This window comes from Hemiscyllium ocellatum, unplaced genomic scaffold, assembly GCF_020745735.1.
Source record: "Hemiscyllium ocellatum isolate sHemOce1 unplaced genomic scaffold, sHemOce1.pat.X.cur. scaffold_1938_pat_ctg1, whole genome shotgun sequence".
In the NCBI taxonomy this organism is placed as follows: domain Eukaryota; kingdom Metazoa; phylum Chordata; class Chondrichthyes; order Orectolobiformes; family Hemiscylliidae; genus Hemiscyllium; species Hemiscyllium ocellatum.
Window position 1 is genome coordinate 63,309 of NW_026867917.1, and position 26,621 is coordinate 89,929.

General features: G+C 52.4%; 9 non-coding genes and 2 pseudogenes across 9 annotated transcripts; all 11 read left to right on the forward strand.

The window, feature by feature from the left end:
- The first annotated feature begins 70 nt into the window (after nt 1-70).
- Nucleotides 71-262, forward strand: LOC132810786 (U2 spliceosomal RNA). The gene has a single exon (XR_009643091.1). It is a non-coding gene; the product is annotated as a U2 spliceosomal RNA (small nuclear RNA).
- A 1,826-nt stretch (nt 263-2,088) lies between these two features.
- On the forward strand, nt 2,089-2,280 carry LOC132810794 (U2 spliceosomal RNA). Its single transcript, XR_009643099.1, has one exon. It is a non-coding gene; the product is annotated as a U2 spliceosomal RNA (small nuclear RNA).
- Nucleotides 2,281-4,109: 1,829 nt separating this feature from the next.
- Nucleotides 4,110-4,301, forward strand: LOC132810787 (U2 spliceosomal RNA). Its single transcript, XR_009643092.1, has one exon. It is a non-coding gene; the product is annotated as a U2 spliceosomal RNA (small nuclear RNA).
- A 1,827-nt stretch (nt 4,302-6,128) lies between these two features.
- Nucleotides 6,129-6,320, forward strand: LOC132810788 (U2 spliceosomal RNA). The gene has a single exon (XR_009643093.1). It is a non-coding gene; the product is annotated as a U2 spliceosomal RNA (small nuclear RNA).
- A 1,823-nt stretch (nt 6,321-8,143) lies between these two features.
- Nucleotides 8,144-8,336, forward strand: LOC132810797 (U2 spliceosomal RNA). Its single transcript, XR_009643102.1, has one exon. It is a non-coding gene; the product is annotated as a U2 spliceosomal RNA (small nuclear RNA).
- A 1,820-nt stretch (nt 8,337-10,156) lies between these two features.
- LOC132810795 (U2 spliceosomal RNA) lies at nt 10,157-10,348 on the forward strand. Its single transcript, XR_009643100.1, has one exon. It is a non-coding gene; the product is annotated as a U2 spliceosomal RNA (small nuclear RNA).
- A 1,828-nt stretch (nt 10,349-12,176) lies between these two features.
- LOC132810790 (U2 spliceosomal RNA) lies at nt 12,177-12,368 on the forward strand. Its single transcript, XR_009643095.1, has one exon. It is a non-coding gene; the product is annotated as a U2 spliceosomal RNA (small nuclear RNA).
- A 7,188-nt stretch (nt 12,369-19,556) lies between these two features.
- LOC132810799 (U2 spliceosomal RNA) lies at nt 19,557-19,735 on the forward strand (annotated as a pseudogene).
- A 1,794-nt stretch (nt 19,736-21,529) lies between these two features.
- On the forward strand, nt 21,530-21,721 carry LOC132810796 (U2 spliceosomal RNA). Its single transcript, XR_009643101.1, has one exon. It is a non-coding gene; the product is annotated as a U2 spliceosomal RNA (small nuclear RNA).
- Nucleotides 21,722-23,541: 1,820 nt separating this feature from the next.
- Nucleotides 23,542-23,715, forward strand: LOC132810798 (U2 spliceosomal RNA; annotated as a pseudogene).
- A 1,815-nt stretch (nt 23,716-25,530) lies between these two features.
- LOC132810791 (U2 spliceosomal RNA) lies at nt 25,531-25,722 on the forward strand. The gene has a single exon (XR_009643096.1). It is a non-coding gene; the product is annotated as a U2 spliceosomal RNA (small nuclear RNA).
- Nucleotides 25,723-26,621: the final 899 nt, after the last annotated feature.

The following is a 26,621-nucleotide window of genomic DNA, read 5'->3' on the forward strand; positions in this document are numbered from 1 at the left end:
TGAATATCATCAAACTGATGGAAAGGATAGTCGGCAAATATGACCTCCACCGTTGGAGTATTAATGTGCTATCGCTTCTCGGCCTTTTGGCTTGGAATATGTGTAGTTTCTGTTCTTATCAGTTTAATCGCTGATATCTCCCGAAGGTGGGAGTGTTTGTATTAAATGGATTTTTGGAGCAGGGAGATGGCTTAAGGGCTTGCTCTGTCCTCTCCATGTATCAGCCTGGTATTGCAGTGTTTCCAGGAATGGTGCACCCAACGCTTACCCAAGTTCAAAAGCAGGTGAATGCAATGTGAATCTCTTGCCTTTGCTAGTTTGCCGTGTTGATGGCAGTCAGTGATTGTTGCATCTATTGTCTTTTCAGTTGCAGGAAACTATCGTCTTTTGTTACGGGTTTTCTGTCTTATGAACCTGCTCTGCAGTTACCTGATGAAGGTGCAGCACGCAGAAAGCCAGGACAGGGGTAACCCCAACGTGCTACAGGGAACATTCTGGAACCAGGGGCCTGCCAGGAAGGTAACTTGCCAATTTAAATGAATGGATTTGCCCTTGTCTGCCGTTTTGGGCTTCTGCGGTCGTTCTTGGAAACGTATCCCACCGATGGTACGGCGGTGGCGGGGGGTGGGGTGACTGCTGTAATTTCAAAGAACCCCGTTGGGCTGAACCCTGGTGTTGTGGGATTTTTAACACAGTCAAATCAGGTTGTGGGATCCCATGACTCAGCCAATGTCAAATGGCTATCAGATCAGCCCCCACAGCCCCTTCCCAACCCCCCCGCCCTCCCCCCCCACCCCCGAGGCAACAAATTTATCCTAATATTTTCTTGAACAAGAAAGAAATGTCTTTGGTCTGTTTCCTGAATAGAGTGAAACCCCCATCTCTGTTTGTTTCTTCGCAAACTACTGTACGGAAGCGACCTGCTTTAGTAGCTACGTCTGTACGTAAAGATTATTCACGCAGACGATCGCCCAAGGCTGGAACTGGCTTCAGCTCCCTGGTGCCACCAGGCAGCCGTACTAACCACTGATCCACTGTGCCACCCGTACGATTTGGAACGATTTGTCATCATTTGCGGTGCAAGTAGCGAAACAGTTGTCAGTTTGTCAACTGGGTCGGATTATAATGTTGTCAGCGATCTGCAGCAATGTGAACGGAGATGTCGAATCGAGCTGCTGGTGGTGATGAGGCGCGCTTGCAGCGTGACATGTTTACACGGGGAGATCAGCTCCCTCCCCATTCTCCAGAGAGTCGGATACAAGTAGAGAGGATATTGAGAGTGGACGATAAAGAAAGGGTGCACGGACGTAATTCGCTTTTCGCAACTTTTCGGATTGATGCGGAATGCCGAGGAGCAAATCCTGTACGTGAGGGAAACGATGATTGGCATTTATGGGCAAGCTACACCAACACAAGGGGAGGCAATGAATAGGATCTTTCCGTCAAGGCCAACATTTCTCACCCATGCCGAGATCAGCCTGGTGGTGAGCTGCTCTCTCGAACCGCTGCAGTCCAAGTGCTGTCGGTAGCCCCGCGATGCTGTTTGGGCGGGGATTCCCGATTTTGACCCGGTAACACCGGAGGAACAAAGACATATTTGCAATTCAGGACAGCGAGTGTCTCGGGGGGGGGGGGGGGAGAACTTGCGAATGGTGGTGTTCCCGTGGATCTGCTGCCGTCATCCTTCGAGGCTGCGTTGGCCATGGGTTTGCAAGGTGCTGCCTGAGGAATTCTGGTGAATCTTGTAGATGCCGGGGGAATGAATGACCCTGCCGGGGGAATGAATGACCCTGCCGCCGCCGCTGTCCCCGATCACCGGGAGAAACCTCTCTGCAGTCGACCTGACGTGCGGTGGCTCCGGCCCGTGCCATCTGATTGGTCGTCAGCGCGACCTGCGCGGCTACGTAACAGATGGAGAGAAAAGCACGGGGGAAAGCACAGCGACTGCTGCAGAGTGATCTTCCGGTCTGGTTGGATATCTTGGAAGGAAGGTAGACGGTAAGGGAATAAAGGAACTTTGAATATCATCAAACTGATGGAAAGGATAGTCGGCAAATATGACCTCCACCGTTGGAGTATTAATGTGCTATCGCTTCTCGGCCTTTTGGCTTGGAATATGTGTAGTTTCTGTTCTTATCAGTTTAATCGCTGATATCTCCCGAAGGTGGGAGTGTTTGCATTAAATGGATTTTTGGAGCAGGGAGATGGCTTCAGGGCTTGCTCTGTCCTCTCCATGTATCAGCCTGGTATTGCAGTGTTTCCAGGAATGGTGCACCCAACGCTTACCCAAGTTCAAAAGCAGGTGAATGCAATGTGAATCTCTTGCCTTTGCTAGTTTGCCGTGTTGATGGCAGTCAGTGATTGTTGCATCTATTGTCTTTTCAGTTGCAGGAAACTATCGTCTTTTGTTACGGGTTTTCTGTCTTATGAACCTGCTCTGCAGTTACCTGATGAAGGTGCAGCACGCAGAAAGCCAGGACAGGGGTAACCCCAACGTGCTACAGGGAACATTCTGGAACCAGGGGCCTGCCAGGAAGGTAACTTGCCAATTTAAATGAATGGATTTGCCCTTGTCTGCCGTTTTGGGCTTCTGCGGTCGTTCTTGAAACGTATCCCACCGATGGTACGGCGGTGGCGGGGGGTGGGGTGACTGCTGTAATTTCAAAGAACCCCGTTGGCCTGAAACCTGGTGTTGTGGGATTTTTAACACAGTCAAATCAGGTTGTGGGATCCCATGACTCAGCCAATGTCAAATGGCTATCAGATCAGCCCCCACAGCCCCTTCCCAACCCCCCCGCCTCCCCCCCCCACCCCCGAGGCAACAAATTTATCCTAATATTTTCTTGAACAAGAAAGAAATGTCTTTGGTCTGTTTCCTGAATAGAGTGAAACCCCCATCTCTGTTTGTTTCTTCGCAAACTACTGTACGGAAGCGACCTGCTTTAGTAGCTACGTCTGTACGTAAAGATTATTCACGCAGACGATCGCCCAAGGCTGGAACTGGCTTCAGCTCCCTGGTGCCACCAGGCAGCCGTACTAACCACTGATCCACTGTGCCACCCGTACGATTTGGAACGATTTGTCATCATTTGCGGTGCAAGTAGCGAAACAGTTGTCAGTTTGTCAACTGGGTCGGATTATAATGTTGTCAGCGATCTGCAGCAATGTGAACGGAGATGTCGAATCGAGCTGCTGGGGGTGATGAGGCGCGCTTGCAGCGTGACATGTTTACACGGGGAGATCAGCTCCCTCCCCATTCTCCAGAGAGTCGGATACAAGTAGAGAGGATATTGAGAGTGGACGATAAAGAAAGGGTGCACGGACGTAATTCGCTTTTCGCAACTTTTCGGATTGATGCGGAATGCCGAGGAGCGAATCCTGTACGTGAGGGAAACGATGATTGGCATTTATGGGCAAGCTACACCAACACAAGGGGAGGCAATGAATAGGATCTTTCCGTCAAGGCCAACATTTCTCGCCCATGCCGAGATCAGCCTGGTGGTGAGCTGCTCTCTCGAACCGCTGCAGTCCAAGTGCTGTCGGTAGCCCCGCGATGCTGTTTGGGCGGGGATTCCCGATTTTGACCCGGTAACACCGGAGGAACAAAGACATATTTGCAATTCAGGACAGCGAGTGTCTCGGGGGGGGGGGGAGGGGGGGAGAACTTGCGAATGGTGGTGTTCCCGTGGATCTGCTGCCGTCATCCTTCGAGGCTGCGTTGGCCATGGGTTTGCAAGGTGCTGCCTGAGGAATTCTGGTGAATCTTGTAGATGCCGGGGGAATGAATGACCCTGCCGGGGGAATGAATGACCCTGCCGCCGCCGCTGTCCCCGATCACCGGGAGAAACCTCTCTGCAGTCGACCTGACGTGCGGTGGCTCCGGCCCGTGCCATCTGATTGGTCGTCAGCGCGACCTACGCGGCTACGTAACAGATGGAGAGAAAAGCACGGGGAAAGCACAGCGACTGCTGCAGAGTGATCTTCCGGTCTGGTTGGATATCTTGGAAGGAAGGTAGACGGTAAGGGAATAAAGGAACTTTGAATATCATCAAACTGATGGAAAGGATAGTCGGCAAATATGACCTCCACCGTTGGAGTATTAATGTGCTATCGCTTCTCGGCCTTTTGGCTTGGAATATGTGTAGTTTCTGTTCTTATCAGTTTAATCGCTGATATCTCCCGAAGGTGGGAGTGTTTGTATTAAATGGATTTTTGGAGCAGGGAGATGGCTTAAGGGCTTGCTCTGTCCTCTCCATGTATCAGCCTGGTATTGCAGTGTTTCCAGGAATGGTGCACCCAACGCTTACCCAAGTTCAAAAGCAGGTGAATGCAATGTGAATCTCTTGCCTTTGCTAGTTTGCCGTGTTGATGGCAGTCAGTGATTGTTGCATCTATTGTCTTTTCAGTTGCAGGAAACTATCGTCTTTTGTTACGGGTTTTCTGTCTTATGAACCTGCTCTGCAGTTACCTGATGAAGGTGCAGCACGCAGAAAGCCAGGACAGGGGTAACCCCAACGTGCTACAGGGAACATTCTGGAACCAGGGGCCTGCCAGGAAGGTAACTTGCCAATTTAAATGAATGGATTTGCCCTTGTCTGCCGTTTTGGGCTTCTGCGGTCGTTCTTGGAAACGTATCCCACCGATGGTACGGCGGTGGCGGGGGGTGGGGTGACTGCTGTAATTTCAAAGAACCCCGTTGGGCTGAAACCTGGTGTTGTGGGATTTTTAACACAGTCAAATCAGGTTGTGGGATCCCATGACTCAGCCAATGTCAAATGGCTATCAGATCAGCCCCCACAGCCCCTTCCCAACCCCCCCGCCTCCCCCCCCACCCCCGAGGCAACAAATTTATCCTAATATTTTCTTGAACAAGAAAGAAATGTCTTTGGTCTGTTTCCTGAATAGAGTGAAACCCCCATCTCTGTTTGTTTCTTCGCAAACTACTGTACGGAAGCGACCTGCTTTAGTAGCTACGTCTGTACGTAAAGATTATTCACGCAGACGATCGCCCAAGGCTGGAACTGGCTTCAGCTCCCTGGTGCCACCAGGCAGCCGTACTAACCACTGATCCACTGTGCCACCCGTACGATTTGGAACGATTTGTCATCATTTGCGGTGCAAGTAGCGAAACAGTTGTCAGTTTGTCAACTGGGTCGGATTATAATGTTGTCAGCGATCTGCAGCAATGTGAACGGAGATGTCGAATCGAGCTGCTGGGGGTGATGAGGCGCGCTTGCAGCGTGACATGTTTACACGGGGAGATCAGCTCCCTCCCCATTCTCCAGAGAGTCGGATACAAGTAGAGAGGATATTGAGAGTGGACGATAAAGAAAGGGTGCACGGACGTAATTCGCTTTTCGCAACTTTTCGGATTGATGCGGAATGCCGAGGAGCGAATCCTGTACGTGAGGGAAACGATGATTGGCATTTATGGGCAAGCTACACCAACACAAGGGGAGGCAATGAATAGGATCTTTCCGTCAAGGCCAACATTTCTCGCCCATGCCGAGATCAGCCTGGTGGTGAGCTGCTCTCTCGAACCGCTGCAGTCCAAGTGCTGTCGGTAGCCCCGCGATGCTGTTTGGGCGGGGATTCCCGATTTTGACCCGGTAACACCGGAGGAACAAAGACATATTTGCAATTCAGGACAGCGAGTGTCTCGGGGGGGGGGGGAGGGGGGAGAACTTGCGAATGGTGGTGTTCCCGTGGATCTGCTGCCGTCATCCTTCGAGGCTGCGTTGGCCATGGGTTTGCAAGGTGCTGCCTGAGGAATTCTGGTGAATCTTGTAGATGCCGGGGGAATGAATGACCCTGCCGGGGAATGAATGACCCTGCCGCCGCCGCTGTCCCCGATCACCGGGAGAAACCTCTCTGCAGTCGACCTGACGTGCGGTGGCTCCGGCCCGTGCCATCTGATTGGTCGTCAGCGCGACCTACGCGGCTACGTAACAGATGGAGAGAAAAGCACGGGGAAAGCACAGCGACTGCTGCAGAGTGATCTTCCGGTCTGGTTGGATATCTTGGAAGGAAGGTAGACGGTAAGGGAATAAAGGAACTTTGAATATCATCAAACTGATGGAAAGGATAGTCGGCAAATATGACCTCCACCGTTGGAGTATTAATGTGCTATCGCTTCTCGGCCTTTTGGCTTGGAATATGTGTAGTTTCTGTTCTTATCAGTTTAATCGCTGATATCTCCCGAAGGTGGGAGTGTTTGTATTAAATGGATTTTTGGAGCAGGGAGATGGCTTAAGGGCTTGCTCTGTCCTCTCCATGTATCAGCCTGGTATTGCAGTGTTTCCAGGAATGGTGCACCCAACGCTTACCCAAGTTCAAAAGCAGGTGAATGCAATGTGAATCTCTTGCCTTTGCTAGTTTGCCGTGTTGATGGCAGTCAGTGATTGTTGCATCTATTGTCTTTTCAGTTGCAGGAAACTATCGTCTTTTGTTACGGGTTTTCTGTCTTATGAACCTGCTCTGCAGTTACCTGATGAAGGTGCAGCACGCAGAAAGCCAGGACAGGGGTAACCCCAACGTGCTACAGGGAACATTCTGGAACCAGGGGCCTGCCAGGAAGGTAACTTGCCAATTTAAATGAATGGATTTGCCCTTGTCTGCCGTTTTGGGCTTCTGCGGTCGTTCTTGAACGTATCCCACCGATGGTACGGCGGTGGCGGGGGGTGGGGTGACTGCTGTAATTTCAAAGAACCCCGTTGGGCTGAAACCTGGTGTTGTGGGATTTTTAACACAGTCAAATCAGGTTGTGGGATCCCATGACTCAGCCAATGTCAAATGGCTATCAGATCAGCCCCCACAGCCCCTTCCCAACCCCCCCGCCTCCCCCCCCACCCCCGAGGCAACAAATTTATCCTAATATTTTCTTGAACAAGAAAGAAATGTCTTTGGTCTGTTTCCTGAATAGAGTGAAACCCCCATCTCTGTTTGTTTCTTCGCAAACTACTGTACGGAAGCGACCTGCTTTAGTAGCTACGTCTGTACGTAAAGATTATTCACGCAGACGATCGCCCAAGGCTGGAACTGGCTTCAGCTCCCTGGTGCCACCAGGCAGCCGTACTAACCACTGATCCACTGTGCCACCCGTACGATTTGGAACGATTTGTCATCATTTGCGGTGCAAGTAGCGAAACAGTTGTCAGTTTGTCAACTGGGTCGGATTATAATGTTGTCAGCGATCTGCAGCAATGTGAACGGAGATGTCGAATCGAGCTGCTGGGGGTGATGAGGCGCGCTTGCAGCGTGACATGTTTACACGGGGAGATCAGCTCCCTCCCCATTCTCCAGAGAGTCGGATACAAGTAGAGAGGATATTGAGAGTGGACGATAAAGAAAGGGTGCACGGACGTAATTCGCTTTTCGCAACTTTTCGGATTGATGCGGAATGCCGAGGAGCGAATCCTGTACGTGAGGGAAACGATGATTGGCATTTATGGGCAAGCTACACCAACACAAGGGGAGGCAATGAATAGGATCTTTCCGTCAAGGCCAACATTTCTCGCCCATGCCGAGATCAGCCTGGTGGTGAGCTGCTCTCTCGAACCGCTGCAGTCCAAGTGCTGTCGGTAGCCCCGCGATGCTGTTTGGGCGGGGATTCCCGATTTTGACCCGGTAACACCGGAGGAACAAAGACATATTTGCAATTCAGGACAGCGAGTGTCTCGGGGGGGGGGAGGGGGAGAACTTGCGAATGGTGGTGTTCCCGTGGATCTGCTGCCGTCATCCTTCGAGGCTGCGTTGGCCATGGGTTTGCAAGGTGCTGCCTGAGGAATTCTGGTGAATCTTGTAGATGCCGGGGGAATGAATGACCCTGCCGGGGGAATGAATGACCCTGCCGCCGCCGCTGTCCCCGATCACCGGGAGAAACCTCTCTGCAGTCGACCTGACGTGCGGTGGCTCCGGCCCGTGCCATCTGATTGGTCGTCAGCGCGACCTACGCGGCTACGTAACAGATGGAGAGAAAAGCACGGGGAAAGCACAGCGACTGCTGCAGAGTGATCTTCCGGTCTGGTTGGATATCTTGGAAGGAAGGTAGACGGTAAGGGAATAAAGGAACTTTGAATATCATCAAACTGATGGAAAGGATAGTCGGCAAATATGACCTCCACCGTTGGAGTATTAATGTGCTATCGCTTCTCGGCCTTTTGGCTTGGAATATGTGTAGTTTCTGTTCTTATCAGTTTAATCGCTGATATCTCCCGAAGGTGGGAGTGTTTGTATTAAATGGATTTTTTGGAGCAGGGAGATGGCTTAAGGGCTTGCTCTGTCCTCTCCATGTATCAGCCTGGTATTGCAGTGTTTCCAGGAATGGTGCACCCAACGCTTACCCAAGTTCAAAAGCAGGTGAATGCAATGTGAATCTCTTGCCTTTGCTAGTTTGCCGTGTTGATGGCAGTCAGTGATTGTTGCATCTATTGTCTTTTCAGTTGCAGGAAACTATCGTCTTTTGTTACGGGTTTTCTGTCTTATGAACCTGCTCTGCAGTTACCTGATGAAGGTGCAGCACGCAGAAAGCCAGGACAGGGGTAACCCCAACGTGCTACAGGGAACATTCTGGAACCAGGGGCCTGCCAGGAAGGTAACTTGCCAATTTAAATGAATGGATTTGCCCTTGTCTGCCGTTTTGGGCTTCTGCGGTCGTTCTTGGAACGTATCCCACCGATGGTACGGCGGTGGCGGGGGGTGGGGTGACTGCTGTAATTTCAAAGAACCCCGTTGGGCTGAACCCTGGTGTTGTGGGATTTTTAACACAGTCAAATCAGGTTGTGGGATCCCATGACTCAGCCAATGTCAAATGGCTATCAGATCAGCCCCCACAGCCCCTTCCCAACCCCCCCGCCTCCCCCCCCACCCCCGAGGCAACAAATTTATCCTAATATTTTCTTGAACAAGAAAGAAATGTCTTTGGTCTGTTTCCTGAATAGAGTGAAACCCCCATCTCTGTTTGTTTCTTCGCAAACTACTGTACGGAAGCGACCTGCTTTAGTAGCTACGTCTGTACGTAAAGATTATTCACGCAGACGATCGCCCAAGGCTGGAACTGGCTTCAGCTCCCTGGTGCCACCAGGCAGCCGTACTAACCACTGATCCACTGTGCCACCCGTACGATTTGGAACGATTTGTCATCATTTGCGGTGCAAGTAGCGAAACAGTTGTCAGTTTGTCAACTGGGTCGGATTATAATGTTGTCAGCGATCTGCAGCAATGTGAACGGAGATGTCGAATCGAGCTGCTGGTGGTGATGAGGCGCGCTTGCAGCGTGACATGTTTACACGGGGAGATCAGCTCCCTCCCCATTCTCCAGAGAGTCGGATACAAGTAGAGAGGATATTGAGAGTGGACGATAAAGAAAGGGTGCACGGACGTAATTCGCTTTTCGCAACTTTTCGGATTGATGCGGAATGCCGAGGAGCAAATCCTGTACGTGAGGGAAACGATGATTGGCATTTATGGGCAAGCTACACCAACACAAGGGGAGGCAATGAATAGGATCTTTCCGTCAAGGCCAACATTTCTCGCCCATGCCGAGATCAGCCTGGTGGTGAGCTGCTCTCTCGAACCGCTGCAGTCCAAGTGCTGTCGGTAGCCCCGCGATGCTGTTTGGGCGGGGATTCCCGATTTTGACCCGGTAACACCGGAGGAACAAAGACATATTTGCAATTCAGGACAGCGAGTGTCTCGGGGGGGGGGGGAGAACTTGCGAATGGTGGTGTTCCCGTGGATCTGCTGCCGTCATCCTTCGAGGCTGCGTTGGCCATGGGTTTGCAAGGTGCTGCCTGAGGAATTCTGGTGAATCTTGTAGATGCCGGGGGAATGAATGACCCTGCCGGGGGAATGAATGACCCTGCCGCCGCCGCTGTCCCCGATCACCGGGAGAAACCTCTCTGCAGTCGACCTGACGTGCGGTGGCTCCGGCCCGTGCCATCTGATTGGTCGTCAGCGCGACCTGCGCGGCTACGTAACAGATGGAGAGAAAAGCACGGGGAAAGCACAGCGACTGCTGCAGAGTGATCTTCCGGTCTGGTTGGATATCTTGGAAGGAAGGTAGACGGTAAGGGAATAAAGGAACTTTGAATATCATCAAACTGATGGAAAGGATAGTCGGCAAATATGACCTCCACCGTTGGAGTATTAATGTGCTATCGCTTCTCGGCCTTTTGGCTTGGAATATGTGTAGTTTCTGTTCTTATCAGTTTAATCGCTGATATCTCCCGAAGGTGGGAGTGTTTGCATTAAATGGATTTTTGGAGCAGGGAGATGGCTTCAGGGCTTGCTCTGTCCTCTCCATGTATCAGCCTGGTATTGCAGTGTTTCCAGGAATGGTGCACCCAACGCTTACCCAAGTTCAAAAGCAGGTGAATGCAATGTGAATCTCTTGCCTTTGCTAGTTTGCCGTGTTGATGGCAGTCAGTGATTGTTGCATCTATTGTCTTTTCAGTTGCAGGAAACTATCGTCTTTTGTTACGGGTTTTCTGTCTTATGAACCTGCTCTGCAGTTACCTGATGAAGGTGCAGCACGCAGAAAGCCAGGACAGGGGTAACCCCAACGTGCTACAGGGAACATTCTGGAACCAGGGGCCTGCCAGGAAGGTAACTTGCCAATTTAAATGAATGGATTTGCCCTTGTCTGCCGTTTTGGGCTTCTGCGGTCGTTCTTGAAACGTATCCCACCGATGGTACGGCGGTGGCGGGGGGTGGGGTGACTGCTGTAATTTCAAAGAACCCCGTTGGGCTGAAACCTGGTGTTGTGGGATTTTTAACACAGTCAAATCAGGTTGTGGGATCCCATGACTCAGCCAATGTCAAATGGCTATCAGATCAGCCCCCACAGCCCCTTCCCAACCCCCCCGCCCCTCCCCCCCCACCCCCGAGGCAACAAATTTATCCTAATATTTTCTTGAACAAGAAAGAAATGTCTTTGGTCTGTTTCCTGAATAGAGTGAAACCCCCATCTCTGTTTGTTTCTTCGCAAACTACTGTACGGAAGCGACCTGCTTTAGTAGCTACGTCTGTACGTAAAGATTATTCACGCAGACGATCGCCCAAGGCTGGAACTGGCTTCAGCTCCCTGGTGCCACCAGGCAGCCGTACTAACCACTGATCCACTGTGCCACCCGTACGATTTGGAACGATTTGTCATCATTTGCGGTGCAAGTAGCGAAACAGTTGTCAGTTTGTCAACTGGGTCGGATTATAATGTTGTCAGCGATCTGCAGCAATGTGAACGGAGATGTCGAATCGAGCTGCTGGTGGTGATGAGGCGCGCTTGCAGCGTGACATGTTTACACGGGGAGATCAGCTCCCTCCCCATTCTCCACAGAGAGTCGGATACAAGTAGAGAGGATATTGAGAGTGGACGATAAAGAAAGGGTGCACGGACGTAATTCGCTTTTCGCAACTTTTCGGATTGATGCGGAATGCCGAGGAGCGAATCCTGTACGTGAGGGAAACGATGATTGGCATTTATGGGCAAGCTACACCAACACAAGGGGAGGCAATGAATAGGATCTTTCCGTCAAGGCCAACATTTCTCGCCCATGCCGAGATCAGCCTGGTGGTGAGCTGCTCTCTCGAACCGCTGCAGTCCAAGTGCTGTCGGTAGCCCCGCGATGCTGTTTGGGCGGGGATTCCCGATTTTGACCCGGTAACACCGGAGGAACAAAGACATATTTGCAATTCAGGACAGCGAGTGTCTCGGGGGGGGGGGGGGGGAGAACTTGCGAATGGTGGTGTTCCCGTGGATCTGCTGCCGTCATCCTTCGAGGCTGCGTTGGCCATGGGTTTGCAAGGTGCTGCCTGAGGAATTCTGGTGAATCTTGTAGATGCCGGGGGAATGAATGACCCTGCCGGGGGAATGAATGACCCTGCCGCCGCCGCTGTCCCCGATCACCGGGAGAAACCTCTCTGCAGTCGACCTGACGTGCGGTGGCTCCGGCCCGTGCCATCTGATTGGTCGTCAGCGCGACCTACGCGGCTACGTAACAGATGGAGAGAAAAGCACGGGGAAAGCACAGCGACTGCTGCAGAGTGATCTTCCGGTCTGGTTGGATATCTTGGAAGGAAGGTAGACGGTAAGGGAATAAAGGAACTTTGAATATCATCAAACTGATGGAAAGGATAGTCGGCAAATATGACCTCCACCGTTGGAGTATTAATGTGCTATCGCTTCTCGGCCTTTTGGCTTGGAATATGTGTAGTTTCTGTTCTTATCAGTTTAATCGCTGATATCTCCCGAAGGTGGGAGTGTTTGTATTAAATGGATTTTTGGAGCAGGGAGATGGCTTAAGGGCTTGCTCTGTCCTCTCCATGTATCAGCCTGGTATTGCAGTGTTTCCAGGAATGGTGCACCCAACGCTTACCCAAGTTCAAAAGCAGGTGAATGCAATGTGAATCTCTTGCCTTTGCTAGTTTGCCGTGTTGATGGCAGTCAGTGATTGTTGCATCTATTGTCTTTTCAGTTGCAGGAAACTATCGTCTTTTGTTACGGGTTTTCTGTCTTATGAACCTGCTCTGCAGTTACCTGATGAAGGTGCAGCACGCAGAAAGCCAGGACAGGGGTAACCCCAACGTGCTACAGGGAACATTCTGGAACCAGGGGCCTGCCAGGAAGGTAACTTGCCAATTTAAATGAATGGATTTGCCCTTGTCTGCCGTTTTGGGCTTCTGCGGTCGTTCTTGAAACGTATCCCACCGATGGTACGGCGGTGGCGGGGGGGTGGGGTGACTGCTGTAATTTCAAAGAACCCCGTTGGGCTGAAACCTGGTGTTGTGGGATTTTTAACACAGTCAAATCAGGTTGTGGGATCCCATGACTCAGCCAATGTCAAATGGCTATCAGATCAGCCCCCACAGCCCCTTCCCAACCCCCCCGCCTCCCCCCCCACCCCGAGGCAACAAATTTATCCTAATATTTTCTTGAACAAGAAAGAAATGTCTTTGGTCTGTTTCCTGAATAGAGTGAAACCCCCATCTCTGTTTGTTTCTTCGCAAACTACTGTACGGAAGCGACCTGCTTTAGTAGCTACGTCTGTACGTAAAGATTATTCACGCAGACGATCGCCCAAGGCTGGAACTGGCTTCAGCTCCCTGGTGCCACCAGGCAGCCGTACTAACCACTGATCCACTGTGCCACCCGTACGATTTGGAACGATTTGTCATCATTTGCGGTGCAAGTAGCGAAACAGTTGTCAGTTTGTCAACTGGGTCGGATTATAATGTTGTCAGCGATCTGCAGCAATGTGAACGGAGATGTCGAATCGAGCTGCTGGTGGTGATGAGGCGCGCTTGCAGCGTGACATGTTTACACGGGGAGATCAGCTCCCTCCCCATTCTCCAGAGAGTCGGATACAAGTAGAGAGGATATTGAGAGTGGACGATAAAGAAAGGGTGCACGGACGTAATTCGCTTTTCGCAACTTTTCGGATTGATGCGGAATGCCGAGGAGCGAATCCTGTACGTGAGGGAAACGATGATTGGCATTTATGGGCAAGCTACACCAACACAAGGGGAGGCAATGAATAGGATCTTTCCGTCAAGGCCAACATTTCTCGCCCATGCCGAGATCAGCCTGGTGGTGAGCTGCTCTCTCGAACCGCTGCAGTCCAAGTGCTGTCGGTAGCCCCGCGATGCTGTTTGGGCGGGGATTCCCGATTTTGACCCGGTAACACCGGAGGAACAAAGACATATTTGCAATTCAGGACAGCGAGTGTCTCGGGGGGGGGGGGGGGGGGGGGAGAACTTGCGAATGGTGGTGTTCCCGTGGATCTGCTGCCGTCATCCTTCGAGGCTGCGTTGGCCATGGGTTTGCAAGGTGCTGCCTGAGGAATTCTGGTGAATCTTGTAGATGCCGGGGGAATGAATGACCCTGCCGGGGAATGAATGACCCTGCCGCCGCCGCTGTCCCCGATCACCGGGAGAAACCTCTCTGCAGTCGACCTGACGTGCGGTGGCTCCGGCCCGTGCCATCTGATTGGTCGTCAGCGCGACCTACGCGGCTACGTAACAGATGGAGAGAAAAGCACGGGGAAAGCACAGCGACTGCTGCAGAGTGATCTTCCGGTCTGGTTGGATATCTTGGAAGGAAGGTAGACGGTAAGGGAATAAAGGAACTTTGAATATCATCAAACTGATGGAAAGGATAGTCGGCAAATATGACCTCCACCGTTGGAGTATTAATGTGCTATCGCTTCTCGGCCTTTTGGCTTGGAATATGTGTAGTTTCTGAGGTCCAGAGGAAGAGATTCTGCTCGAGAGCTGCAGGTTCGACGCTGCAGAAGTGCGCTGGCGGGAGAAAAACCAAGGGGTTCGTGTTGCGAGTCGTTGGAGCTGCTGGTGACCATCGCTGGATCGTGATTGGCCGCTGGAGGATCGTTTGGTTGTGCTGACCTGCTCTTGGTGGATCTTTATGCTGGCTTCGGCCTAACGCCAATTCAGGTATCAGCCAACCTCAGAGCTATGGCCTCAGCAGCCGCTCGCAGCCCTGGCCAGGGCATTCGCAACACAGTCAGGGTGACTGTGAAGAAGGTGGAGGAGCACACACCGGTCGATCGGACGGTGTTTGTGAAGAAGGTTTTGCTGGAGTGCTGTGGGTTTGCAGCAGCGGACGTGTACTGCCTGCAGGATTTCCCTGGGGCAGGCTACTTCGACGTGACCTTCAGGAGCGTGAAGCATTGTGAGCAGCTCCTGAAGGTCTTCAAGGAGAAGGAAGGGGAACCTCTGTTCTCCATCTTGTCGGCGGTCCCGTTGTGTGTGCTTCCTGCGCAGAGGAGTCGGGTTGTGACAATCCAAATGTACAACCCTTACGTCCCAGCGGCAGATGTTCTCACCTTCTTGAAGAGGTATGTCCAGGTGGAAGGCGAAAGCACCGATGTGGTCGATCCTTTCGGGATCTGGACCAGTAAGCGGCAGGTCAAGGTAACCCTGAGGGTCGATGGCAGCGGGAACATCCTCCACCCACCCTCCAGCTTCGCCATCGGAGGAAGCAGAGGTTACCTGACGTACGCAGGGCAGCCGAAGGTGTGCCGAACCTGCGGGAGGTCAGGCCACATGGCGGCCGACTGTAAGGTGACTGTATGCCGAAATTGCAAACAGGAAGGCCACCTGACCAAGGATTGCAAGGAGGCCAAGAACTGTAACCTGTGCGGAGAGGCGGGCCACATGTACAAGGCCTGTCCAAGACGAGGAGCCGCCACTTACGCACAGATGGCCAGAGGTGGCAACACGAGCCGGGGACCGCCAAAGCACAGCAGGGCACCACAAGATAGCACGGAAACGGTGCCTGGAGACACCCAGAAGGAAGAGCAGGCGGTAGCGGAGCAGACGGCAGACAGCGGGGAGGTACAGCAGCCGATCCAAGCTCCTTCAAGGCAGACGGAGGAAATGGAAGAGGAGGAATCAAAGGAGGCAGATGACTGGATCACAGTCAGAAATAGGAAGAGGAAACCTGTCTCGGGCCCCAAAGCCACCCAGAGAAGGGGGAAACGACACCTCCAAGCCGAGGATACAGGCAGCTCTTCTGATGGTGAGGACGGGCGCAAGAAGGGTCGCCACCAGAGGAAGAGACAGAGCGCCATGGGGAGAAAGGAGGGCAGCACCACCCAAGAAGGGAAAGACGATCCCTCTGTGGGGATGGGTAAAGGCCTCCCCCTACCCGGTGAGAACCAAGAGGTGTCCACCGGCCCACAGCTCCAGGTAACTGGGAGCAGCGGTCCTGTGACAGCCCCACTGTCAGATGGAGAACTGGACGGTGCGGACCCTGGGCTTGACACAAAGACACCGGAGCGGGGAAATGGCTCCAGCGTGGAGCCGGACAGCTACCTCAGCCCTGGGATGGTCCAGCAGTTTGCCGTCACCACGGGGATGCACGCAGCTACCCCAGAGGAGCAAGACCAGCAGCAAATGGACACTATTAACCTTGTAAATTGTTAAAATGGGGTTTAAAGTTGCCAGCATCAATGTGCGTAGCATCAAATCGGCTACGCGATGTGTTTCAACGATGGCCTTCCTGGCCAGCGTTAAAGCCGACCTCCTGTTTCTGCAGGAGTGTGGGATACCGCACCTCAGCAGCTACAGGAGATGGTCGAGCTTGTGGGCCCATGGGCAGTCAGTTTGGTCGGGGGGCAACGATAGCCGCGCCTCCGGCCTGGGTATCCTGTTGCGAGGAAGCAACTTCACCATCTCCGAGGTTAAGGAGGTGGTGGGCGGGCGCCTCCTCGTCGCCGACGTTATGTACAGGAATGCTCCCCTGAGACTGATCAATGTGTACGCCCCAGTGGGTAAGAGTGAACGGTTGGCCGTCCTGCAGCAGCTTCCACTGTTGCTGGCTACGTCCAGGCCGGTCATTCTGGCCGGAGACTTCAACTGTATCATTGATGCAGATGGACGATCCGGCGGGGGGGACAGTAAACTGGACGCCACGTCCAGAGCCCTGATGGACGCGGTAAAAGATGCCAAGCTGCACGACGTCTTCAGCACCCCTGCAGACGGAGCGCAGCGTAGATACACCTGGTCACGGGCAGACGGGTCTATCCGCTCAAGGATAGATTACCTGTTTGTGTCCCGAACGCTCTCGGTCAGATCCACCGACGTCAAGCCGGTGTTCTTCTCTGACCACTGCCTCCTGCTGGCCGACTGTCACCTACAGGACGAGCAGCGGGCGGGTAAGGGAACGTGGAAGCTGAACACTAAGCTGTTGACCCCGGGAAACATTGAGGAGCTCAAGAGGGACTACGCAGGTTGGAGAACCGTGAAGCCCCTCTTTGAGTCTCCAGCAGACTGGTGGGAAACAGTTAAAGGGAACATCAAGAGGTTCTTCATCCTCAAAGGTGTTCAGGAGGCGAGAGAGAGGCGGGGAAAAACTGTCCCAGCTCCAGGAAAGTATGCAGAACCTGCTCCTGCTGCAGACGATGGGGGTCGATGTCACGGAGGACCTCAAGGAGGTGAAGGGCCAGCAAGCCTCGCTCTTTGCCTCAGAGGCCTCCAAGATAATCTTCCGGTCCAGGGTCCGCTCGGTGGAGCAGGACGAGACGTGCTCACGTTTCTTCTTCCAGAAGGTGCACAAAGAGAGCTCTGTGCTCAGCAGCCTGAAGGAAGAAGACGGCTCGACAACGTCATCTCAGGCTGACGTCATGAGGATCAGTAAATCCTTCTATGCCAGTCTGTATGACGCGAAGCCGACCGACAGCGCGGCCTCCCAGTCGTTCCTGTCGTCTATCACGGAGGTCTTAGACGACAGAACACGCGAGAGGCTGGACCAGCCGCTATCTCTGGACGAGCTGACCAAGGCCCTCGAGTCCTTCGAAAAGAATAAAACTCCCGGAAGCGATGGCTTACCGGTCGAGCTCTATTCCGCTCTGTGGGACTTGATTGGCCAGGACCTGCTGGAGGTGTATGTCAGTATGCTTCGGGCAGGTACCATGAGCGAATCCATGAGGAAAGGCATCATCACCCTCATCTATAAGCGGAAGGGGGAGAGCGAGGAACTCAAAAATTGGAGACCGATCACACTGTTGAATGCAGATTACAAAATCCTGTCAAAGGTAATTGCCAACCGGGTCAGGTCTGCTCTGGGGTCGGTGATTCACCCTGACCAAACCTGTGCTGTGCCAGGCAGGAAGATCGCTGAGAGTCTCGCACTCCTCAGGGATACGATCGCCTACGTGCAGGACAGAGGGTTGGACGCCTGCCTGATCAGCCTGGACCAGGAGAAAGCCTTTGACAGGATATCACACATGTATATGAGAGATGTTCTCTCCAAAATGGGCTTTGGGGAGGGAATCTGCAATTGGATCAGACTGCTCTACACCAACATTGTCAGTGCAGTCTCAATCAATGGGTGGGAATCAGATAGCTTCCCAGTCAGATCTGGAGTAAGGCAGGGCTGCCCTCTCTCTCCTGCCTTGTTTGTGTGCTGCATAGAGCCATTTGCCGAGTCCATCAGGAAGGATGCGAGCCTGAGAGGGGTGACTATTCCGGGCAGCGGGGGCCTGCAGGTTAAGGCCTCCCTGTACATGGATGACGTCGCCGTTTTCTGCTCGGATCCGCTGTCCGTGCGCAGACTCATGTGCATTTGTGACCAGTTCGAACGGGCCTCGGGGGCAAGGTAAACCGAGGCAAGAGCGAGGCCATGCTCTTCGGGAACTGGGCCGACCAATCCTCGATCCCCTTCACCGTCAGGACCGACCACCTGAAGGTGCTGGGTATTTGGTTCGGGGGGGCTGGGGCGTGCGCCAAGTCTTGGGAGGAGCGTATCAGTAAAGTGAGGCAGAAACTGGGCAGATGGAGGCTACGGTCGCTCTCCATCACGGGAAAAAACCTGGTCATCAGGTGTGAGGCACTGTCATTGCTGTTGTACGTGGCACAGGTCTGGCCTATTCCCAGAACCTGCGCCGCTGCAGTCGTCCGGGCCATCTTCCAGTTCATATGGAGTTCAAAGATGGACCGGGTCCGAAGGGACTCACTGTACAAAGATCTGGGCAACGGGGGAAAAAATACACCCAATGCCACCCTCACCCTGATGGCCACCTTTGTGTGTGGCTGCATCAAGCTGTGCGTGGATCCCCGGTACGCAAACACCAAGTGTCACTACGTACTGAGGTTCTACCTGTCCCCGGTGTTGCGAAGGATGGGCCTGGCCTCGCTGCCGCGGAACGCTCCGAGTAGTTGGACCGTTCCGTACCACCTGTCCTTCGTGGAGAAATTTCTGAAGAAAAAACACCTTTGACCACAAGTCCATCAGGAAGTGGTCAGCACGTAGCGTCCTCGAGACCCTTCGGGAAAAGGAGAGGGCGGATCCTGTTGAGTGGTTCCCTGAGCAGACTGTCAAAGCAATTTGGCAGAATGCCTCATCGCCAGAACTTTCCAACAAGCACCAAGACATGGCTTGGCTGGTGGTGAGAAGGGCTCTACCTGTGAGATCGTTTATGCACGCCCGGACTCTCAGCCGCACCGCACGCTGCCCTCGAAGCGGCTGCGGGGGGGACGAGACTGTCACACACCTCCTTCTGGAATGTGCCTATGCAGAGGAAGTCTGGAGAGGAATGCAGTGGTATTTGTCGAGGTTCGTCCCGAGCAGCGCCGTGACGCGGGACTCCGTGCTCTACGGCCTGTTCCCCGGGACGCACACCGAGACGAACATCAACTGCGCCTGGAGGATCATCAACTCGGTGAAGGTCGCTCTCTGGGCGGTCCGAAACCTGTTGATCTTCCAGCTGAAGGAGTTGACCCCGACTGAGTGTTGCAGACTGGCACATTCCAAGGTCCAGGACTACGTGTTGAGGGACGCGCTGAAGCTTGGGGCAGCTGCCGCCAAGGCGCGGTGGGGAAAGACCACCGTTTAACATCTGCCTGTCGATAGAAAAGCAGGGGGCCCATGCAGTCATTTGGGCTCTGCTGTCGCCTCAGCTCAATATATGAGTGAGAGATGCACTGATCTGTATGGAATAATGACAATTCGGAGCTGTGTATGTAAATGTGGAAATATGAATGGCATTACCTAATGTACAGTGTATCAAATTATTCTATGCATATTTTATGAATAAAGTATATTTTTGAAATAAAAAAAAAGTTTCTGTTCTTATCAGTTTAATCGCTGATATCTCCCGAAGGTGGGAGTGTTTGTATTAAATGGATTTTTGGAGCAGGGAGATGGCTTAAGGGCTTGCTCTGTCCTCTCCATGTATCAGCCTGGTATTGCAGTGTTTCCAGGAATGGTGCACCCAACGCTACCCAAGTTCAAAAGCAGGTGAATGCAATGTGAATCTCTTGCCTTTGCTAGTTTGCCGTGTTGATGGCAGTCAGTGATTGTTGCATCTATTGTCTTTTCAGTTGCAGGAAACTATCGTCTTTTGTTACGGGTTTCCTGTCTTATGAACCTGCTCTGCAGTTACCTGATGAAGGTGCAGCACGCTGAAAGCCAGGACAGGGTAACCCCAACGTGCTACAGGGAACATTCTGGAACCAGGGGCCTGCCAGGAAGGTAACTTGCCAATTTAAATGAATGGATTTGCCCTTGTCTGCCGTTTTGGGCTTCTGCGGTCGTTCTTGGAACGTATCCCACCGATGGTACGGCGGTGGCGGGGGGTGGGGTGACTGCTGTAATTTCAAAGAACCCCGTTGGGCTGAAACCTGGTGTTGTGGGATTTTTAACACAGTCAAATCAGGTTGTGGGATCCCATGACTCAGCAATGTCAAATGGCTATCAGATCAGCCCCCCACAGCCCCTTCCCAACCCCCCCGCCTCCCCCCCACCCCCGAGGCAACAAATTTATCCTAATATTTTCTTGAACAAGAAAGAAATGTCTTTAGTCTGTTTCCTGAATAGAGTGAAACCCCCATCTCTGTTTGTTTCTTCGCAAACTACTGTACGGAAGCGACCTGCTTTAGTAGCTACGTCTGTACGTAAAGATTATTCACGCAGACGATCGCCCAAGGCTGGAACTGGCTTCAGCTCCCTGGTGCCACCAGGCAGCCGTACTAACCACTGATCCACTGTGCCACCCGTACGATTTGGAACGATTTGTCATCATTTGCGGTGCAAGTAGCGAAACAGTTGTCAGTTTTGTCAACTGGGTCGGATTATAATGTTGTCAGCGATCTGCAGCAATGTGAACGGAGATGTCGAATCGAGCTGCTGGTGGTGATGAGGCGCGCTTGCAGCGTGACATGTTTACACGGGTAGATCAGCTCCCTCCCCATTCTCCAGAGAGTCGGATACAAGTAGAGAGGATATTGAAAGTGGACGATAAAGAAAGGGTGCACGGACGTAATTCGCTTTTCGCAACTTTTCGGATTGATGCGGAATGCCGAGGAGCGAATCCTGTACGTGAGGGAAACGATGATTGGCATTTATGGGCAAGCTACACCAACACAAGGGGAGGCAATGAATAGGATCTTTCCGTCAAGGCCAACATTTCTCGCCCATGCCGAGATCAGCCTGGTGGTGAGCTGCTCTCTCGAACCGCTGCAGTCCAAGTGCTGTCGGTAGCCCCGCGATGCTGTTTGGGCGGGGATTCCCGATTTTGACCCCGGTAACACCGGAGGAACAAGACATATTTGCAATTCAGGACAGCGAGTGTCTCGGCGGGGGGGGAGAACTTGCGAATGGTGGTGTTCCCGTGGATCTGCTGCCGTCATCCTTCGAGGCTGCGTTGGCCATGGGTTTGCAGGTGCTGCCTGAGGAATTCTGGTGAATCTTGTAGATGCCGGGGGAATGAATGACCCTGCCGCCGCCGCTGTCCCGATCACCGGGAGAAACCTCTCTGCAGTCGACCTGACGTGCGGTGGCTCCGGCCCGTGCCATCTGATTGGTCGTCAGCGCGACCTACGCGGCTACGTAACAGATGGAGAGAAAAGCACGGGGAAAGCACAGCGACTGCTGCAGAGTGATCTTCCGGTCTGGTTGGATATCTTGGAAGGAAGGTAGACGGTAAGGGAATAAAGGAACTTTGAATATCATCAAACTGATGGAAAGGATAGTCGGCAAATATGACCTCCACCGTTGGAGTATTGATGTGCTATCGCTTCTCGGCCTTTTGGCTTGGAATATGTGTAGTTTCTGTTCTTATCAGTTTAATCGCTGATATCTCCCGAAGGTGGGAGTGTTTGTATTAAATGGATTTTTGGAGCAGGGAGATGGCTTAAGGGCTTGCTCTGTCCTCTCCATGTATCAGCCTGGTATTGCAGTGTTTCCAGGAATGGTGCACCAACGCTTACCCAAGTTCAAAAGCAGGTGAATGCAATGTGAATCTCTTGCCTTTGCTAGTTTGCCGTGTTGATGGCAGTCAGTGATTGTTGCATCTATTGTCTTTTCAGTTGCAGGAAACTATCGTCTTTTGATACGGGTTTTCTGTCTTATGAACCTGCTCTGCAGTTACCTGATGAAGGTGCAGCACGCTGAAAGCCAGGACAGGGGTAACCCCAACGTGCTACAGGGAACATTCTGGAACCAGGGGCCTGCCAGGAAGGTAACTTGCCAATTTAAATGAATGGATTTGCCCTGTCTGCCGTTTTGGGCTTCTGCGGTCGTTCTTGGAACGTATCCCACCGATGGTACGGCGGTGGCGGGGGGGTGGGGTGACTGCTGTAATTTCAAAGAACCCCGTTGGGCTGAAACCTGGTGTTGTGGATTTTTAACACAGTCAAATCAGGTTGTGGGATCCCATGACTCAGCCAATGTCAAATGGCTATCAGATCAGCCCCCACAGCCCCTTCCCACCCCCCCGCCCTCCCCCCCCCACCCCGAGGCAACAAATTTATCCTAATATTTTCTTGAACAAGAAAGAAATGTCTTTAGTCTGTTTCCTGAATAGAGTGAAACCCCCCATCTCTGTTTGTTTCTTCGCAAACGACTGTACGGAAGCGACCTGCTTTAGTAGCTACGTCTGTACGTAAAGATTATTCACGCAGACGATCGCCCAAGGCTGGAACTGGCTTCAGCTCCCTGGTGCCACCAGGCAGCCGTACTAACCACTGATCCACTGTGCCACCCGTACGATTTGGAACGATTTGTCATCATTTGCGGTGCAAGTAGCGAAACAGTTGTCAGTTTGTCAACTGGGTCGGATTATAATGTTGTCAGCGATCTGCAGCAATGTGAACGGAGATGTCGAATCGAGCTGCTGGTGGTGATGAGGCGCGCTTGCAGCGTGACATGTTTACACGGGGAGATCAGCTCCCTCCCCATTCTCCACAGAGAGTCGGATACAAGTAGAGAGGATATTGAAGTGGACGATAAAGAAAGGGTGCACGGACGTAATTCGCTTTTCGCAACTTTTCGGATTGATGCGGAATGCCGAGGAGCGAATCCTGTACGTGAGGGAAACGATGATTGGCATTTATGGGCAAGCTACACCAACACAAGGGGAGGCAATGAATAGGATCTTTCCGTCAAGGCCAACATTTCTCGCCCATGCCGAGATCAGCCTGGTGGTGAGCTGCTCTCTCGAACCGCTGCAGTCCAAGTGCTGTCGGTAGCCCCGCGATGCTGTTTGGGCGGGGATTCCCGATTTTGACCCGGTAACACCGGAGGAACAAAGACATATTTGCAATTCAGGACAGCGAGTGTCTCGGGGGGGGGGGGAGAACTTGCGAATGGTGGTGTTCCCGTGGATCTGCTGCCGTCATCCTTCGAGGCTGCGTTGGCCATGGGTTTGCAAGGTGCTGCCTGAGGAATTCTGGTGAATCTTGTAGATGCCGGGGGAATGAATGACACTGCCGGGGGAATGAATGACCCTGCCGCCGCCGCTGTCCCCGATCACCGGGAGAAACCTCTCTGCAGTCGACCTGACGTGCGGTGGCTCCGGCCCGTGCCATCTGATTGGTCGTCAGCGCGACCTGCGCGGCTACGTAACAGATGGACAGAAAAGCACGGGGAAAGCACAGCGACTGCTGCAGAGTGATCTTCCGGTCTGGTTGGATATCTTGGAAGGAAGGTAGACGGTAAGGGAATAAAGGAACTTTGAATATCATCAAACTGATGGAAAGGATAGTCGGCAATTATGACCTCCACCGTTGGAGTATTAATGTGCTATCGCTTCTCGGCCTTTTGGCTTGGAATATGTGTAGTTTCTGTTCTTATCAGTTTAATCGCTGATATCTCCCGAAGGTGGGAGTGTTTGTATTAAATGGATTTTTGGAGCAGGGAGATGTCCTCTCCATGTATCAGCCTGGTATTGCAGTGTTTCCAGGAATGGTGCACCCAACGCTACCCAAGTTCAAAAGCAGGTGAATGCAATGTGAATCTCTTGCCTTTGCTAGTTTGCCGTGTTGATGGCAGTCAGTGATTGTTGCATCTATTGTCTTTTCAGTTGCAGGAAACTATCGTCTTTTGTTACGGGTTTTCTGTCTTATGAACCTGCTCTGCAGTTACCTGATGAAGGTGCAGCACGCTGAAAGCCAGGACAGGGGTAACCCCAACGTGCTACAGGGAACATTCTGGAACCAGGGGCCTGCCAGGAAGGTAACTTGCCAATTTAAATGAATGGATTTGCCCTTGTCTGCCGTTTTGGGCTTCTGCGGTCGTTCTTGGAACGTATCCCACCGATGGTACGGCGGTGGCGGGGGGTGGGGTGACTGCTGTAATTTCAAAGAACCCCGTTGGGCTGAAACCTGGTGTTGTGGGATTTTTAACACAGTCAAATCAGGTTGTGGGATCCCATGACTCAGCCAATGTCAAATGGCTATCAGATCAGCCCCCACAGCCCCTTCCCAACCCCCCCCGCCTCCCCCCCCACCCCGAGGCAACAAATTTATCCTAATATTTTCTTGAACAAGAAAGAAATGTCTTTAGTCTGTTTCCTGAATAGAGTGAAACCCCATCTCTGTTTGTTTCTTCGCAAACTACTGTACGGAAGCGACCTGCTTTAGTAGCTACGTCTGTACGTAAAGATTATTCACGCAGACGATCGCCCAAGGCTGGAACTGGCTTCAGCTCCCTGGTGCCACCAGGCAGCCGTACTAACCACTGATCCACTGTGCCACCCGTACGATTTGGAACGATTTGTCATCATTTGCGGTGCAAGTAGCGAAACAGTTGTCAGTTTGTCACTGGGTCGGATTATAATGTTGTCAGCGATCTGCAGCAATGTGAACGGAGATGTCGAATCGAGCTGCTGGTGGTGATGAGGCGCGCTTGCAGCGTGACATGTTTACACGGGGAGATCAGCTCCCTCCCCATTCTCCAGAGAGTCGGATACAAGTAGAGAGGATATTGAAGTGGACGATAAAGAAAGGGTGCACGGACGTAATTCGCTTTTCGCAACTTTTCGGATTGATGCGGAATGCCGAGGAGCGAATCCTGTACGTGAGGGAAACGATGATTGGCATTTATGGCAAGCTACACCAACACAAGGGGAGGCAATGAATAGGATCTTTCCGTCAAGGCCAACATTTCTCGCCCATGCCGAGATCAGCCTGGTGGTGAGCTGCTCTCTCGAACCGCTGCAGTCCAAGTGCTGTCGGTAGCCCCGCGATGCTGTTTGGGCGGGGATTCCCGATTTTGACCCGGTAACACCGGAGGAACAAGGACATATTTGCAATTCAGGACAGCGAGTGTCTCGGGGGGGAGGGGGAGAACTTGCGAATGGTGGTGTTCCCGTGGATCTGCTGCCGTCATCCTTCGAGGCTGCGTTGGCCATGGGTTTGCAAGGTGCTGCCTGAGGAATTCTGGTGAATCTTGTAGATGCCGGGGGAATGAATGACCCTGCCGGGGAATGAATGACCCTGCCGCCGCCGCTGTCCCCGATCACCGGGAGAAACCTCTCTGCAGTCGACCTGACGTGCGGTGGCTCCGGCCCGTGCCATCTGATTGGTCGTCAGCGCGACCTGCGCGGCTACGTAACAGATGGACAGAAAAGCACGGGGAAAGCACAGCGACTGCTGCAGAGTGATCTTCCGGTCTGGTTGGATATCTTGGAAGGAAGGTAGACGGTAAGGGAATAAAGGAACTTTGAATATCATCAAACTGATGGAAAGGATAGTCGGCAAATATGACCTCCACCGTTGGAGTATTAATGTGCTATCGCTTCTCGGCCTTTTGGCTTGGAATATGTGTAGTTTCTGTTCTTATCAGTTTAATCGCTGATATCTCCCGAAGGTGGGAGTGTTTGTATTAAATGGATTTTTGGAGCAGGGAGATGGCTTAAGGGCTTGCTCTGTCCTCTCCATGTATCAGCCTGGTATTGCAGTGTTTCCAGGAATGGTGCACCCAACGCCTACCCAAGTTCAAAAGCAGGTGAATGCAATGTGAATCTCTGCCTTTGCTAGTTTGCCGTGTTGATGGCAGTCAGTGATTGTTGCATCTATTGTCTTTTCAGTTGCAGGAAACTATCGTCTTTTGTTACGGGTTTTTCTGTCTTATGAACCTGCTCTGCAGTTACCTGATGAAGGTGCAGCACGCAGAAAGCCAGGACAGGGGTAACCCCAACGTGCTACAGGGAACATTCTGGAACCAGGGGCCTGCCAGGAAGGTAACTTGCCAATTTAATGAATGGATTTGCCCTTGTCTGCCGTTTTGGGCTTCTGCGGTCGTTCTTGGAACGTATCCCACCGATGGTACGGCGGTGGCGGGGGGGTGGGGTGACTGCTGTAATTTCAAAGAACCCCGTTGGGCTGAAACCTGGTGTTGTGGGATTTTTAACACAGTCAAATCAGGTTGTGGGATCCCATGACTCAGCCAATGTCAAATGGCTATCAGATCAGCCCCCACAGCCCTTCCCAACCCCCCCCACCCCCCGAGGCAACAAATTTATCCTAATATTTTCTTGAACAAGAAAGAAATGTCTTTGGTCTGTTTCCTGAATAGAGTGAAACCCCCATCTCTGTTTGTTTCTTCGCAAACGACTGTACGGAAGCGACCTGCTTTAGTAGCTACGTCTGCACGTAAAGATTATTCACGCAGACGATCGCCCAAGGCTGGAACTGGCTTCAGCTCCCTGGTGCCACAGGCAGCCGTACTAACCACTGATCCACTGTGCCACCCGTACGATTTGGAACGATTTGTCATCATTTGCGGTGCAAGTAGCGAAACAGTTGTCAGTTTGTCAACTGGGTCGGATTATAATGTTGTCAGCGATCTGCAGCAATGTGAACGGAGATGTCGAATCGAGCTG